This window comes from Hemicordylus capensis, chromosome 4 (assembly GCF_027244095.1).
Source record: "Hemicordylus capensis ecotype Gifberg chromosome 4, rHemCap1.1.pri, whole genome shotgun sequence".
NCBI lineage: Eukaryota > Metazoa > Chordata > Lepidosauria > Squamata > Cordylidae > Hemicordylus > Hemicordylus capensis.
In genome coordinates, this window is record NC_069660.1 from 55,675,056 (window position 1) to 55,692,496 (window position 17,441).

Below are 17,441 nucleotides of genomic sequence, written 5' to 3' on the forward strand. Positions count from 1 at the left end.
GAACGTGTCTAGAGGTTCCATTCTGTTCCATATGGAACCGGGGGGGGGTGGGGTTGGTTCTATCCCAAACCCCTGAACCTCTGGACCAAACCCCTGAACCCTTGAACGTCTGGACCAGTCTGCACATCCCTACCCCCCTTTGGTTTGGTTTGAATTCGAACCTGGTTTGAACTGGTTTGAGCCTCCAAAACTGGGTTGGGTGGTAGGCACTCATGGATGCCAACTACCACCAAAACCCCAAAGCAATTGGACACTCCTACTATTTTTAATGCATTTTTGAAAATATTTTTATTATTGCCCATTATTCCATATGTGAAGTACCTAGGGGCAAAAAACTGGGGTGGGTGGTAGGCACCCAGGGGGTGTCTACCTTCCACCAAACCCCAAGGCAATAGGACACTTCTCTGAGTATTGGTTAATTCTGAAGTTTTTTTCATTTTTTTTATTCCTCCCATAGGGAATAATGGAGATTTGAGGCATCTCCACATCCCCTTTTGGGGGTGCCAGGGCACCCCAAAGTGGGTCTAGGGGCATGGCAGGGCTGGCCTCCACCCCTCCAAGGCACCCCCAAGTTGATAGGATTTATTGTTGATTAATCAGGAATTTTTAAAGAATTAATAATTCTTGGCTCCATAGACATGCATTGGCTCCATAGGAAACCATTGCCTGAGCCTTTCCATTTAGAAAGAACACTGTGTTCCCTTTCACCTTAATAGCTTAATTGCTGTGACTCGAACTCAGAGTTCAGAGCAATAAGCAATTAAGGTCAGTAGGTGAAAAGGCACTCTGTTATTTCCTATGGAGCCAGTGCATGTCTATGGAGCCAAAAATTAATTCTTTTAAAAATTCATAAATAAATAACAATAATTCCTAAGAACTTGGGGGTGCCTGGGGGGAGTTGAGGCCAACCCTGCCATGCCCCCAGACCCACTGTGGGGTCCCCCGGCACCCCGCAAAGGGGGCAGGTTGGGGCTGCCTCAAATCCCCATTATTACCTATGGGAAATTGAATAATACTTCAAAAATTCACCAATAATCAGAGGAGTGTCCGTTTGCCTTGGGGTTTGGTGAGTGGTAGACACCCCTGGGTGCCTACCACCCACCCATTTTTTGCCCCTAGGTACTCCACATAGGGAACAACGGGCTATAATCAAAAACCAAAAATTCATTAAAAATCGTAGGAGTGTCCGATTGCTTTGGGGTTTGCGTGGGACCTGGCACCCATTGCTACCTACCACCCAACCCAGTTTTGGAGGCTCAAACTGGTTTTAACTGGTTCAAACCAGTTCGCTTTAACAGGAGGAAGGCAGGTCTTACTTGCCCCTCCATTGCTAATCCTCCACCGCCCACTGCCCCAGCTCATCTCTGTCCGTATTAAGCAGCTGTGCTGTCTGTTCTGAAAAGCTACACTGTGCAGCTGCTTCCTGCTTGGGAACAGGAAGTTCCCTGTTCCCAGAAGCTCATGGATGGCATCCACATGCAAATGGCATCTGGTGTTGCTGACCACTCAAGATGGCGTCTGTACACGTACAGATGCCATATATGTTCCAGTGCCTCCCACAGGCTGCTGGGAATAGGGAACTTCCTGTTCCCAAGCAGGAAGCAGCCATGCAGTGTGGTTTTTCAGAACTGAGAGCACAGCTGCTTAATATGGACAGAGCTGAGCTGGGGCAGCGGAGGAGCAATGGAGGGGTAGGTAAAAACTTCCTTCTTCCTGTTAAAGTGGCCACTCTCCATCCCCATGGATGTGCACGAAAAGTTTTATGCACATTCCTACTTTGTATCTTCCTTCAACTATAGTGTAGCCTTATTGTTTGTACCAAAGCCATATCTGAGTGGAAAATCTGATTTTAAAAAATTCATCATATATGTGTATTTAATTGATTCTACATATATTAATATCTGCAGTCAAGCCAGTCAGCACCCAAAGGTATTAACCACCTACTACTAGTACCTCTCCTTTTCCTCCCTCACAATGATTCATCCCTAAAGCCTCTTCATATGTTACTCCAGGGGCTCAGGATGCACTTTTCCATTGCTTTGTTCCTCACTCTTAAGTGTTTGATCCCCACCTTTAAGTATGCGAGGAGCTCTCTCCCTCATTTTACTAACCCCTGCAACTTAATAATCCATATCTTCAGTCCCCCAGACATAAATTTCTCTCTCTCAAAGGTGCCTTTCCTCCTCCCACAAATTGAAGTGAGGAGTGAAGAGTTGCTCCTCAAGCTTTCCCTCTTTGCACTCCTGTACTTTAGTTAACTGCAAACTCAGAGTCATGCAGGCCCTTCTCACCTGATCTATCTTCTGGGACTGCAACATTTGGATGAGAAGGATCCATGCAATTGGCCCTGTCTCAATGATTTCCATAACCACATATAACTGTGGTGCTATGGAACAAAGCCCAAGAAAAATGTCTTTCATCTGATGCAGTAAGAAGACATAAGGCTTTTGTTTAGCTTGAAATGATAATCAAACAGTTTTAAAAAATCTCAGCCAAGATCTTGTCTGCAAAGTGCTATTCTAAAATATTTAGCAATGGAAGGTCCTTCAGTGTTGGTACATACAAAACAGCCACCACATAAAGGCTGCTTTGAATTGCTCTCCATGGTAGCTGCCTCTAAATGGCCATATAGATCAGGTAATTTTTCCTCTATGACACCACTAATATCCAACAGAAACAAGTTGTTCTGCTAAGAACTAATTTGCCTCTTTTCTTTTCACTATCCCTACAACTGGACTAAATTTGGTCCAAATTGGTTGGGCAGTTCATGTTATCCCACTTGCACCTCAAACATTCATGCATCTGCCATCTTGAATTGAGGTGGATGACATCATCACAAACTTCACCATTGAGGTGTCCTTATGTGTCCCTACAGCTGTAGCAAATTTGGTTTATATCGGTTAGGCAGTTCACAAGTTTACCCACTCGTATCTCAAATGTTTACACATCCACCATCTTGAATTGGGGTGGATGACATAATCACAAACTACGCCATTGAAGTGTCTCTATGTGTCCCTACAACTGTACCCAATTTGGTTCATATTGGCCCAGACATTGCAAAGTTGATCGGCAGGGAACACATGGACACACACATACACAATACTGAGCAATCAGCATTGTGTGTGATCAATTGCTGGATGACTTAAGGAAAGTAGGCAAAAAAGTATGGCAGCGTGAAGAAAACTGATCCACTGAATGAACAAGTCTGGCTGCATGAAAGGCCCTAAGGGAGGAATTAAGCAGCTTCCATAAAATGGCTGTTTTGTGTTCACCAGATCTTCTTTCCCTGTGTTAAATACAGCTAATTCTCCACTGTGGTTGTCCAGGTCTATATATCTTTGATTTCCTCTGTCTGCAGCTCAGCTTTGCAAATGTTATACTGGGGTAAGGCAGCTCTGCTATACCTGAATTTCCTTTGCTTTCTTTACAGACCTTTGGCAGAACAGAATAAGGCTATGCACGCACAGGCAGGCAGACTGGGGGAAAGACTGTGCAGAACTCACCTTCCCCCCCACCCAGACAATCCTCCCTTGGTGGTGGGAGCATGGATCGCACTCCCACACAATCTGTGCTGCTTGGAGCTATGCAGGTCTCTGGAGGCCGGGAGAGTGCGTCCTGGCCTCCGGATCCCACAATGCACTGTGCCATGAGTGTTGCGCATTGGGGGAATATCCTAGGAGTCAGGCACTTCAGGTGCCCGACTCTGTTGTGCTCGGGCTGCAAGCTTAGAGCCACGAGCACCCACATGACCCCGGCGCCTGGGTTAAGGGCACGCTCGTGCTATTTCTTAAGTGCTGAGTGGCTGCTCTTTCTTAAGTGCCAGATGTTTTGGGGTGCTTTGAGTCCATCCTCTGTCACGGAGGACACAGTCAAGAGTGTGCTGATGGGGTCATTGGTGGGTTGAGGGCCCCTCAAAGCTTGCCACATCCTGTGAGTCCTCTCGGTCAGAGTCAGGCTCAGGGGTCACAATCACTTCACCTCAAGAACCCCTGGTGTCCTGATCAGGGGTCATGACCCCTTCATCCTGGGACTCCTCCATATCAGACTTGGGTTTTTTGTAATTAATTAATTAACATATTTTTATGCCGCCTCTTGCCCAGGGCACCCCCTTATTTGAGACCGTCCTGCACCTAGCTGGCATGTTTGCCAGCTGGGAGCGCAAGGCATACCCCTCTCCTTCCCAGTCAATGTTTCATTGAAACACAGGCTGGCTCGGGGCTTTTTAGTGGGGAAACCCAGCTAGTTAGCATTTCAAGGACATGTTGGCTGGGAAGGATTCCTCGTGGCCATGCCCCCTGTGTCCACATCAGTCACAGAGGGCATGGTCAGTGCTGGGATGGGCCCATTTAGCCCCATCGCATAGGGGATTTCCCCAGACAGCAGTTCGTAAAATTGCTGACTGAGGAAACTCTGTGATGGGGCTGAATGGCCCTGGCCTGGCACTGACCATGCCCCCTGCATTTGATGTGAATGTAGGGTGTGTGTCTGGGCACACCTGTGCAAAAAAAGGGAGCCACTGGTGGCTGGCATGTGGCTCAAGACACTCAAGGGAGCCAGCAGCCAGCAGTGAGCTCCCTCTGTCCCTGGCATTCAGCTTGGTGGTTTACAATCTGAGCAACTCTGTTTTAACATAAATGCAAACAGAAGCAAAGGAAGTGCAATTTGCTGCATGTGGTTTAAATCGGGACTGCACAACTTTGCCCTCCAGCTGTTGCTGGCCTACAATTCTCATCATCCTCAGCAGAGGCACTGTTGGCCCTTGACCTTGGGGCCCAAGCCCAGTGCCCCATTCTTAGGAAGGGCCCCATCAGTGCTGCCTGCCAGTGGCACCAGGAATCTCCTCCCCACGCTGGAGCACACTGAACTGCTACTAGGAGCATGCTGAACGACCACTTCCAGAGCTCCTGGAAAGCTCCCTGGCCCCCTGCCATTGCTCCTGCCACTGCCTCCCTCTGCCTTTGTACCAGCTCTTGCCACGGCGAGAAAGAGGATTGGTGCTCTCATTCAAGCAAGATAACTGATCCTCCCGCTCACCATGGCAAGAACTGGTGCAAAGGTGGTGGTGGAGGCAGGAGGCGGCGGCAGAGGAAGGAGGAGGGAGTCCTGGCAGAGGAGGTGGGACGGTGCAGAGGAACTCCAGTGTTCCTTTGGAGGGGGGAGTGGCGAGGACGTTATGCAATTGGTTGTGCTCGCAAATGCTGTGTGAAACCATAGGTTGTGTATGTATGTGTGCAGGGGTGTAGCTAGGGGAGAGGGGACCTGTGTTCACCCTTCTCCCTGGTGGCCCCTCAGAGTGAGCTAGATAATGAAGAAAATAGGGAGGGTTGGAGCTCGGGGACCCTCAGGAGCTGGGGGGGGGGGGAGAGATTATTTTAACCCAAAATTCTTTTTAGCTCAAGTGTAGCTACAAGTGTGTGTGTCTGTGTGTGTGTGTGTGTGTGTTTACAGATGCACCAATATGTTCGACAATGGGTTTTGTGCTCTGAACACTGTGTGAAATTATGGTGTGTGGGGGTAATGTGTGTGTGTGTGTGTGTGGAGAGGATGCTTATTTTGCAAGGGGAGCCCCTGTAAGCCCATTAGGTCTGGGTTCAGAATTACCTAGCTGCATCCCTGATCCTCAGCCACAGTGGGCAATAGTCAGGGATAACATCTGCAGGAAGATCAAAATTGTGCAGCCCTGGTTTACATGCATCTTAAAACATAGGTGTAGTGTGTGTGTGTGTCTAAAAGGTAACAAAGGGAGCATCCAAAATACAGCAATAATTAGAGGGAGAATATTGGTCTGTGTTGTAGAAGAACACAGCAAACCCTTTTGTATACTAAGTTTTCCATTTGAGGAGCAATTAAAGCTCATCTGCTGCTTTGCATTGGCTGTGCTACAGCCATCTGGGCATTAATGTACATATGGTTGCTACATTACTGGAAACTGAATAGGAGCGAATATTTCCAGCTCCTCTTATTGCAAAAGTATCTGTGGATAGAAATGAACTGAATGGACACAGGTTTATTTCTTCTCTGTAACCCAGTTCTGTTCCCCAGCACAAAATGGGAGAATGTGGATTTTATTTTGTGTGATTCTTTATTTGCCTCAATTATCTCCATAATGCAGAAAACATATTGCCATTCATTATCTTTAAATTATTTAAAAAGCAAATGCAGTTATAACACGAGTGTGTATTTAGACACTTTTAATAGAAAGGATGCAGCAAGATGACTTAAATTAAATTGTCTGTAGGGTGAGCCAGATTGCCCCACAAGAAATGAGCATATGTGGGCCCAGAATGTGCTTGTAGGACAGGAGCACTGTAACCTGCAGGTTATCAGATACAAATGCACTATGAGCAATGCAGAATGCCACCCGCATGAAATAAGTGAGGTGACCTGCAGGAATCAACATCACATTAAATAATTAAGGGATTTTATTGACTGTAACATCTTTTAGTTCATCTCTGGATGATCTACTGCAGAGTTTGGACACCACCCTACTTGAGTGTATATTGTTTGCATGGATAGAAAGATGCACTGAGCACTTAAATTACATCCAAAAAGAGATAAAGGTGAAATCCACCCTGATTATTTCAAACACATACATTTGCTCAGTCCGGAAAGGAGGATCAGTGAAGTTTGTTCTGTGCCCCGTCCCCTTTCCAGGAGTCCTTTGAAGGATGGTTCAAAACCCCACTTTCTTTGTCATCAGCCACACATGTAGCATTTGGTGTGTAGCAGCAACATAGTGTGAAGCCCATTTCCTGGAGCTTAGCCAAGAGCCATGGTGGCTGATTGATTTGAATACCAGCTCCTACATTCTGATTAGGTACTTGCTTCCATTTCAGATAATGAACTACACCCTGGGGGTTTGATATGTGCAGACATGGTCCTGCTGTAAAATGGCCCAGAATAGAGCTGTTGGATTGTTCTGTGGTCATTTAAGTTCCTTTATACTCGGTGGCCAAAGTGGCGCTCTGGATTGATAGGCAGCTTCTGTACTGACAATAATTGTCTATCGATTTCACATTTTGTTGCTGCATCTCCTTTGGCAATTTGGAAGCCACATGTGATGCTGGATAACTGCAAGCAGGGCTGTTTCCCACAAGCAAGGTTCTACAGAATGCACAGCCCGTTCTTCCCAGGAATGAAATGATGCCAGTTACAAAGCCCTCTTCCTTCCAGATCTTTAGTGTGTAAGAAACGTCATATTTCAGCAGAAACTTTTTAAGGATTTGTGGTAATGTTGGCACACATAAGTGCCACAATGAACTGAACTCCTTAATTCAAGGTATGGCACAGTGGGAGGCAGCAGTTGTATCTGAGGCAATTTAGTAATGTGAGGAATTATGTCATATATATATATATATATATATATATATATATATATATATATATATAAAATCATCTATATCCTAAGTGGCCATACACAGAGATTAATTCATAAATGTGGTGTATTAAATGTGGGTTGGTGTTGTAGGGTGAGCAGGGGAGTTTCTAGGGTGGGGCAGGCAGGGCACATGCCCCGGGCACCACTTGAAGGGGGGTGCCATTTTTTAAAATGAACTTTTTTAAAAAATGGCCACCGAAAACAAAATGGCCACCTCGCATGCTCAAATGGCCTCTGTGAGGCCCTAGGCCATGCCAGGCCTTGCAGAGGCCATTTGAGCATGTGCTGTGGCCATTTTGTTTTCAGAGGCCATTTAAAAATATATATTTTTAAAAATGGCCACTGAACATGCTCAAATGGTCCCTGTGAGGCCCTAGGCCTTGCCAGGCCTCACAGAGGCAATTTGAGCATGTGTGGCAGCCTCCACAATGGCTACCACACCAATCTTTGCATGCCTAAACAGGCCTGAAAATCAGCCCAGAACGGGCTGTGTCGGTGAATTAAGAGGCCAGTGGGGGGAGGGGGAACCTTTGCTTACTCTCCCCCCACCCCACAGCCTTTAGGAAGCTTCCCAAAGGGGCTACAGGTTAAAAAAAATAATATAATATAAGTCACTGTACACATATTCAGTTTGGCACTATGTACAGAGAATCAGGGCTTGTGAATACTGAGCTGATGCTTATGAGCTAGGATTGTATTCATTTGCTCTTACTTTGCTTCTTGTGATAAGTGAGTTAAATGTGGTGTCTTAATAATATGGCTATTAATGGTGAGTTGGTCTTTGAATCAGTGTGAAATCCTTAGTATTAAGGCCCACTGGGAGTTTCTTGCTCTCTTTCTCTCATTTTAACTGTTTTTCTGAAATACTAGAATATATTCCAAGCAGCGACACAGTTGACTCTGCATATCCTTTAATTATTTTCAGAGTATCTGGGAAAAGCCAAATTCTCCATTTATTTTTAAAACTTATGTAACAGTGATGCTACAATGCATAGTAGAGAATTAGACAGGCACTTCTGTTTAGTTTTCCAAGTACACCTCCACATAGTATTTGGGTATTTCATGAGCCCCAACATACTGAAATGTGTAGTTTTCCAGCATTTTTTGGTCTGGCTACATCCACTGCTAAATATTTTTTGAAATATTAAAAGTTTAACAAGCTTGACTTGTATTTTTGAGCTGATATTATGGTAAAGTTATCTGAAAGATGGGTGTCGGATGTTTGGACAGGGGCGCAATTTCAGTGCTTGCCCTAGGCACTATTTTCCCTACATATGCCTCTGAGTGAGTGGATTCCTGATCCATGCACTGAATGGTTGCATGGATCCATAGGAACATAGGAAGCTGCCATATACTGAGTCAGACCATTGGTCTATCTAGCTCAGTATTGTCTTCACAGACTGGCAGCGGCTTCTCCATGCTTGCAACATGCTAGTTTGACCCTGTGAATACTAAAAGTTTGCTCATAGACCTAAAAACTGGGATGTATAGGGATATTTCCTCTTTCCCCTATACTCTGCTAATGTAATGTCCGCATCTCACCCTTTTAGAACAAAATGCTGGAGTTTCCTTCTAGGAGGCACCCTAAAATACTAACAGCATTTTATATTACATGATTAACTTTGTAGTATTAAACATTCATTTTCCCCCTGGTTTGTCCACTGGTTTGTCTTGACCAAAGGGGGAAAATGAATGTCTAATACTACAAAGTGAATCAGTTTGTTTTTGGAACTAAGCTGTCACTTCTGGGAAGACTGAACTGAGTTAACGACTCATTGCTAATATTCCTTGTACCACCTGAAGCTTAAATGGGCTTGTGCATTAATTGGTCTGTAATAATATACATGAGCCTGTTCTTGGGTTCCATTTCTTTGTCACACTGTAGCATGACAAAGAAATTGAAGTCATTGCAGGGCTATACAGATAAAACAGGTTCATGTCTCAGTGGCTTGTGTTTCATGGGACAACAGTTGCACTGATCTGTGAATAAGTCCCACTGAACGCAGTGGGGCTTAATTCTAACTTTAGGGAATTTTTAATAGGATTTACTGGATGCCATTGGGCAGCAGGTAAAGGGAGGGATCAGCAAGGGAGACGTACACTGGGATCAGCAAGGGAGGTATAGGTATCACCTTCCCCATGCAAATAGGGTTCCAGAAAGTAACTCTTTACTTTCTCCCATATAAGTATATTGCTGCCTTTGGCTCCTGTGGGGAAAGCAAAGTGTTGTATGTGGGGATATCTTTGCAGTGGGAGGAAACTGGCCCTCATCCATTGATGCAGGGACCTCCACTCATCCTACTGATCATTTTTAAAAAACCCAACTTCCAATGGTTTGAACTTGAAGGCAGTGGATTTGAGTAAAAAAAATAACTGTGTTCTACATTCTGTCTTAGAACATTCATCCCTGGTACCAATGATGCAAAGCTGTGATTTAGTGTCATGTGAGAAAACCATGTTAGTATCAAACATGTAAAGCATTTATATTTTTCAGAACCATTTCCAGGTTGGCATCACTTGTGATCTGTACATATTTTTTGTCTTTTGCCAGGCTTTGGGCCCTGAATACCCCTCTCTAACTATTTTTGAGCCACCCAAGAGGCCATGATGACCTGAAGACTTCCCTAGCCATGTCAGGTGCCACTGAGGCCAGATCTAGTGCCATTTGTAGCTTCAAAGAAAATATTGAAACAGTTATATTATCCTCTCAGGTTCCATCATAGCTGCACCCCAAACAGGCAGCTTATTGGTTCCCCTGGCCTGGCCTTATAGGAACATAGGAAGCTGCCATATACCGAGCCAGACCATCATGTATTGTCTACACAGACTGGAAGTTGCTTCTCCAAGATTGCAGGCAGGAGTCTCTCTCCACTCTATCTTGGAGATGCCAGTGAGGGAACTTAGAACCTGGATGCTCTTCCCAGAGCAAGCCCATCCCCTAAGGGGAATATCTTACAGTGCTCCATGTAGTCTCCCATTCATATGCAACCAGGGTGGAACCTGCTTAGCTAAGAGGACAAGTCATGCTTGATACCACAAGACCACATGGAACCTTCTGATGCTCTTCCCAGAGCGGCTCCATCCCCTGAGGGGAATATCTTACAGTGCTCACACAAGTAGTCTCCCATTCAAATACAAACCAGGGCAGATCCTGCTTAGCAAAGGGGACAATTCATGCTTGCTTCCAATAGACCAGCTCTCCTTCCTTTGTCCAGGTACCTTTGAAGTCTCTGCACTCCCAGCATTTGTACCTATTCCCCATTCCCTCTTGTCTGTCTGAGTTGCCCCATCATTTCTAGCTGGTCTCTTACAAGTTTTGTCACAGCAGTTCCTCCTGAGCTCCAGTCCCATTCTTCTGGGACTCATACCTCCAGGATGCTGCATGCCTGACTGCCTTATGCTCTAGCACTGACAGCATAGTGCTAGTGAAAGTGACAGGAAGGAGCCAAGGAAGGAGAGGAATGGTCTTAAATAACCTTTCTGTCTTTTGTCACACCTTGCTTTGCATTCATTTAAGTCATAACCTTCCATGCACTTTTATGTTCTGCCTGGTACTTCACTGAAATTGATTGATTACTCCTCAAAACTTGACTCAAGTCTCTGCATGATGGGAAATTTCCTTCTATATTGTGATAAAAATGGGCCCAGAGAGCTACAGGGGTTTACAAACAGTGCGTGTACAGCAGCTCCTTTTCCAGGAACATATCCCAGCACATGCAAGCCCTGTTCACATATTATGTTCAGATTGTACACATGCAATCTGTGTACAGTGTATATGTGTGTACAGACCTGTATGCATATACATTTATTCACATTCAGACACTTATATACAAGTACAATCTAATGTCTGAATAGAGGTTACAGAGGTTACAGGAGAGGAGAGCTGGTCTTGTGGTAGCAAGCATGACTTGTCCCCATAGCTAAGCAGGGTCTGCCCTGGTTGCATATGAATGGGAGACTTGATGTGTGAGCATTGCAAGATATTCCCCTCAGGGGATGAAGCCACTCTGGGAAGAAGAGAAGGTTTCAAGTTCCCTCCCTGATTTCTCCAATATAGGGCTGAGAAAGATTCCTGCCTGCAACCTTGGAGAAGCCGCTGCCAGTCTGTGAAGACAATACTGAGCTAGATAGACCAATGGTCTGATTCAGTATATGGCAGTTTCCTATGTTCCTGTGTACAGAGAGCAGCTGATACTATCAGCACTTCATCTCAAGTGTAGGACTCCATTTCTGCATTTTGTTCTGGGGAACTGGGATGTGCACAGAAATGGTTCGGAGGCCCTTTATGGGCCCTTACGGGCCTCCGAACTGGTTCGAATGACCAATAGTTCTGCTGGTTTGAAAGGGGGGGGTTGGCTTAAAGGGCAGGGGAGGGTGCATTTACCCCTCTCTTCGCTCACCCCCCACTGGTGCTCCATTATGAAAGGGACCGTCAGGATGGCAGCATACCTCCCTGCTGCCCTGTTGCCTCCTCAGTCCTGACGTCACCGGAAGTACCTGGCATGCCTGCATGCGTTGGTGCGTGTGAGTACACATCACACTCGTGTGCCTGATGCATGTTTGCCAACGTGCACAGATGTGTCAGGTACTTCCGGTGACATTTGGACTGAGGAGGCAATGGGGCGGCAGGGAGGTACACTGCTGCCCTGATGGTCCCTTTCCAAATGGAGCTCCAGTGGGGGGGGGGGAGGAGTGGAAGGCGGTTTAAGTGCACCCTCCCTCACCCTTAAAGTCACCCCTCCTGGCTTTGATCTCCCCCTGCCCAGTTCTGTGCACATCCCTACTGGGGAAGAAAGTATTTCATTAAAGAGGTATGAATATTCTTATGACTTCTCATGTGCTTCAGCTCTCCCTAGGTGATTCCTGCCCTGGATGAATCCCTGTTCATGTTGTTGTCTTTGGGATATGTTTTATAAAACTGTTATCAGTGTGGGAAGCTCATGTTGTCATTCTTCAGGGTGCATGTTCAGCTCCAGGTCTCTAGAAGTCCGATCACAGAGAGGAGAGAAGCTGCATCCTGTTTTCAGGGTGCTCACTTGAAATGCGTAAATGCGGGAATACTATGCAGTCCCCAGCCCATCATTTCACACACTGCAGCTGCTGTGATATATTTGGAACTTCCAATAACCTACTTCAGGACAGCGACCCTTATCCAGTGTAGTATCTGTAACCCAGACTACCATTTTGGCTGGGGCCTTCCCAGATGGTAGGCTTAATCACGGGATTATGTGACTAATTATTAGTCACACAGAAGTCACACAGAAGCTTCAGCCTGAAGTTAAAATGATAACAATTCTGAGGCTTTTCGCATAGGGCAGCTTTGATGCAATATCCTCTCCGTTCCTTTTGAATTTTCCAGTGGACCATTCATACCACTTGCTCCTGGGTCGTTCTCTGGCCAATGGCTTTCTATAGTAGGCAGGATGCCGCGCCTGTGTTTTTTTCCTACTGGGCATGTGTGGTGAGCACTTCTAAAAACTATCATTTCAATGAATTTGTTTTTAGGGGGGCTTCTGCAAGATGACCCAGCTGGGGGCTTCCCTCCATCCCTCCCTGCCCCGCCCACCCTCCTGGCTGGAAAGCAGCTGCAGAGGAGGTGGGGAGTGCAAGAAAAGCCAGCCAGGCAGGTGGAGATGCACAGAGGCAGGTGCATGAATCCTTTTTTTCTCTCTTTTATTTATTCCCCCTGCTCCCCGGTGGTCAGTGGTCTTGTGGAAGACCACTGACTTGACAAAGATAGTGGTCTTGCTGGTGTTTCGCAAGATCACCCAGCAAAATATAAAAATAAATGCACAGAAAAAAGTCACTGCTTGATCACTATGGCTCCTCTATCCATCTCAGAAGAAACGTTGAGTACTTCAAAGTATCCCAAAAAGCCACCAAGAACTTTTTACCATGGGGATAATTCGAGCTAAGCTCCAATGCGCAGGGAAAAACCCAAATCGTGTATGGAGCATTCCCTGATACCTCTAAGGGATGTTAAGGTATCCCCGATACCCTGATGTGATATCCTGATTTTGAGGTAGCCCTGATATCCACAACCCCCACAATGTGTGAATGCACACCCACCACTCCCAAGGAACTTTGAAGTAAATTTGCTGTAAAAAAAATCCCCTGGAAAATCAGCCCAGGACAGGCTTGTTCAGGGAAAACAAATGCAATATACAACAGCAGGTGGAATAGAGCCTTCATCAGTGTGTAATAGTGACCAGGGTCGGGGAGCGCTCCAGCAAATATCCTTTGTATGGGAATTGGGCTTTTGTGAGTATTGCCCCTATTTTCAGCTGTGAAACATGGAAGGGTATGATGTTTCAAAGGGCAAGCCAGAGAACCTAGTCATAAGTTCTGTTTGCTTAGCTGGAAGTTTTTCACACGGGACACTTAGAGCCCTCTAACTGGCATCTCCTCCGGAATGGAGGGGATACGTTCACATATTGGTCAGATTTACCCTGAAGTCCCTGCAAGTTATTGGGGAGCAGTTGACACACAATTTGGGTTTTTCACTGCATGTTAGAGTGTAGCCTGATTTATATCCAGGGTTAAAAAAAACCACTATTTGCATCAGTTTTGGGGGGCAACATCGAGTTTGCAGTAAAGCCTCCCAGTAAACCTGCTGTGTGTAAAAGTCCCTGAGGATTCTTTTGACTTTGGGTTGTGATAACACCCTCCCTAATAGCTACCCCACATATCACATTCTTGTTTACTTAGGATCTTAGAGGCCTTTTAGCTGAATCCCCGCTGTAGTATCCCTAAGAATTTACAATCGAGTCTCTGTTTGAAAACTTGCTGCACAGGAGAGCTCACCACTGCATGGGGCAGACTGTTCCACTGTCAAACATGTAGGAAATTCTTTCTGTCGTCTAGTCTAAATCGGTTTCCTTGTGATTTCACCCCCTTGGTTCTAGTCCTGTGCTCAGGAGCAACAGAGAGCAGACACACTCTTTCTTCTGTGTGACAGCCGTTTGGTTATTTGAAGACGGTTATCATATCTCCCTTTAGTCTTCTCTCATTGGATTTGGTTTCTAGACCATTTTAGACCTCTTCATTTCTTCAGTCCCTAGTGCAAAATGATTTGGCTGTTTGTTACTTTCATGTTGCTGGTCTGGGTTCAAATCCTGGAGATGGCCTGTGATGGAAATTGGTTACTTTCAGGTTATACCATTACATAAACGTTTTGTAAAGCCTTAAAAAGAGGAGCAGAATAATAAAACAAAACTGCTGTGAGAACTCATAGAATTAGTTATTGGGGTATTTATGGAGTACTAAATTTTAGTAATAAATAACGAAAACAATGGCTTATTTCTAGTGCATAACTAGTGTGTATTTGTACAAGTGTTATTTTTAAACAATATGCATAATAAGTAATACCACTTTTGATGTGTTCAATAGACATCTGATGGCATCTAAGACCCCAAGTGTGTGCAAAAGCTCCCTGCCAAGCCTTCCTGGAGCAATGCCTACAGCAGGACAGTGCCACAACCACCCAACATCCTGACTCTCGCTGCAGCAGATAGTGTTGCATTTAAACCTATAAAAATGTATATGTGGCTATCAAAACAAAAGCATCTAGCTGAAAACAGGTGGCGGGCATGTGCAAATCATTTGCACACATCGAAATGTGTGTGTGTGTGACTGTGTGTGCATGCGCATGAATGCTTCATGCCCAGATGTGAGCTGAAAGCTGGCTGGCGACATCACTCTCTAAGCAGTGTTCAGAGGCTGATCAGATTTGTAGACTTTTTGTGCATGTGGACCTCCAAGCTGATTCCAGTGGAGCTGCAGTCACCTCATGCATAGTCAGGGAACCGAATTTCAAACTCCATAGAAACACAGCCCTCATCGCTGCTGCTAATTGTGTGTGGAGTGGACTGAGGAAGGTGCAGGGAAGCCAGGCTCAGGAGCAGAAGCTGCCTGGTAAGTGGGAGCTCACAAAGTTGCTTTCTTCATTGCTGTTCCCTTTCATGGCAGTAAAAATCCCTAGCTTGCCTTCACTGGCAGTGCCTCGGAGGCAGGTGCGGTTTGGGGTCTGAGACGTAGATTTTGCATTCAGATATTTTGTGCTGAGAGAGAGACCCAGCATGTGCATGTAGCTACTTCAAGCCAGAGCAAAGGCTTTCTCCTTTGTTTTGAAGAATGCAACTGACAACCTGCTGTTTTTCCCCTCTTTGCGGATGTTTGCTCCTTACCATCTTTTGCCTTTGTTAAACTACTATCAGAGCTCTGTGTGTGTGTGTGTAATTCTTGCCACAGCGACAACTAATGTGCACATGTGAGTATCTTAATCTCATTTCCCAATACTATTTCACATTTAACTTTTGTTTCTTACTCCATGCTTCCTTTAGTCCCCCGCCACCACCACCCCTGTTTCATTTTCTCACTGTTCATATTTCTGGGTGTAATTCCATCATTCTCCTTATGCTTTCTCCTTTGGGCAGGCAGCTCTGATTGCTGGTTTGATTTTTTTTTCCAGTGGCTCCCGGGATCGGTGTCATTTTTGTTTGGGAATTGTGTGCCTTGCTTATCTAAGAGATCTAATCACATTGCTTTGTTGAACTCAGAGATATAATCGCTAACAATAACAATAATTGTCAGGGTCGGGGAAAGATAGGGCTGCTCTCTGTGTCATGCCGTCTGTTTAATTATACTTAAACACTGCAAAATCATATCCTGTTGGGACTGATGATGCTGTGTTGGGGGACAATTTGGAGCTATTGTGGAAGAGATTTCACATGGGCTGGAGATAACTCTCTTGGGAGCACTAAGCGCATCGAAGCTAGTGGATGCTAATTGGTGCTACCTTGAAATCGAGTTCCATTTGTTATGCTACAGCATGTTAGTGTTTGACAACATCGCTGAAAACTGAGCAGCCAGCACTGCAGGCTGGGTGCCAGGAACTCGGCTCTTAGTATAACCGGCCTTATGATGCCTTGGGGAGAATCCAGGGTGCTTGTTCCTCTGAGTCAAGAGCAAAAATTCTGCTATGTTCTAAGTGCTTCAGAGTCTAACCATGTAAAATCATGCTCACCCATTCTTTGTGAACTTGGAAGGAGATGCAGACTCCTCTTAAACTGAATCAATAATCCAGTCCATCAAATGTGTTCTTAAATGTACTCTCCCCCCCCCACCCCCCGGCCGCCAAATGGTGCAGCTCTCCCTTCAAATGCATGACCTGGAATTACCTGACCTGCTCATTGAACCCAATCACTATAGCTGTTTGCTTTAATGGGATTTTATGGTGCATGGCATTCCATGACTTGGGTCATCAGAGGTAGGGGGAAAGATGTTTGCTTTTTGTCTATTAAATATCTCGGATCAGAGACTCACACTTGCCTGTGAAAATGGTTGCTGTGTATTTACATTCTAAGGACGAGACCTCTTTTTTGCAAGCTAATGGAGACAACAGTGATATTAAACAACACAGGAGCAGTGACTCCTCTAGCTGAGCACAAGTGTCAGCTCCAGCTCCGATCTGCAGACAAAGAGTATTAACAGGACATGCAGCACTGATTCTTCACATGCAGGATTGAGATACTATAAGGGATTAGAGTAAGTACCACCCCATGCAAAAAATTAGTGGTGGGCTGTGGAGTTTTCTGTTTTATCAATAAATTGCAAAACCAAGTTTGAAAAATGATGAAACAGTCCCTTGGGTAAGCAGAGGCAAAAGACGGCAGGGCTCCTGTGTTCATAAGAGTGTAGAAAAGGATATTTTGACAGATAGGAATCTTGAGAAAAAGCAGCACCTGCTGAAATGTCTTCTGTACTATTCCTAAAATTTACAGAACTCCGATCCTCTTCTACACCAGAGCACTGAAAAGGTCCAATGACATTTATGCTTAATGCTTCTTAGGACCTGAGGTGATTCCAACATCTGACATACTGGACAGGATGTTAGTTACATTCCAAGGCATCCCCTGAATGCTTTGTTTCTGGAAACTCATATATTTTGTATTCATTACCATGCATTTGTTTCAAATCCACTTCCAGCTTGCATTTTGTCTGGGTAAAGAATACATCTGGAGCTAAAGATAACTCCACTATTCCATATAATTTAATTGATGGC

The 17,441-nt window shown here is 45.2% G+C and overlaps 1 protein-coding gene across 5 annotated transcripts in view; it reads left to right on the plus strand.

Moving 5' to 3' along the window:
* The window catches only part of SYT6 (synaptotagmin 6), a 275,557-nt gene that overhangs the window by 30,929 nt on the left and 227,187 nt on the right, over window positions 1-17,441 (plus strand). Inside the window, exon 1 of one of the 5 annotated variants that reach the window (XM_053313301.1) lies at window positions 15,158-15,292. The exons of the other annotated variants lie outside the window; for them this stretch is intronic. The gene's annotated coding sequence lies outside the window, so the exon portion shown is untranslated. Of the gene's footprint in view, window positions 1-15,157; window positions 15,293-17,441 lie in introns of those variants that run through there. 5 annotated transcript variants of the gene reach the window in all.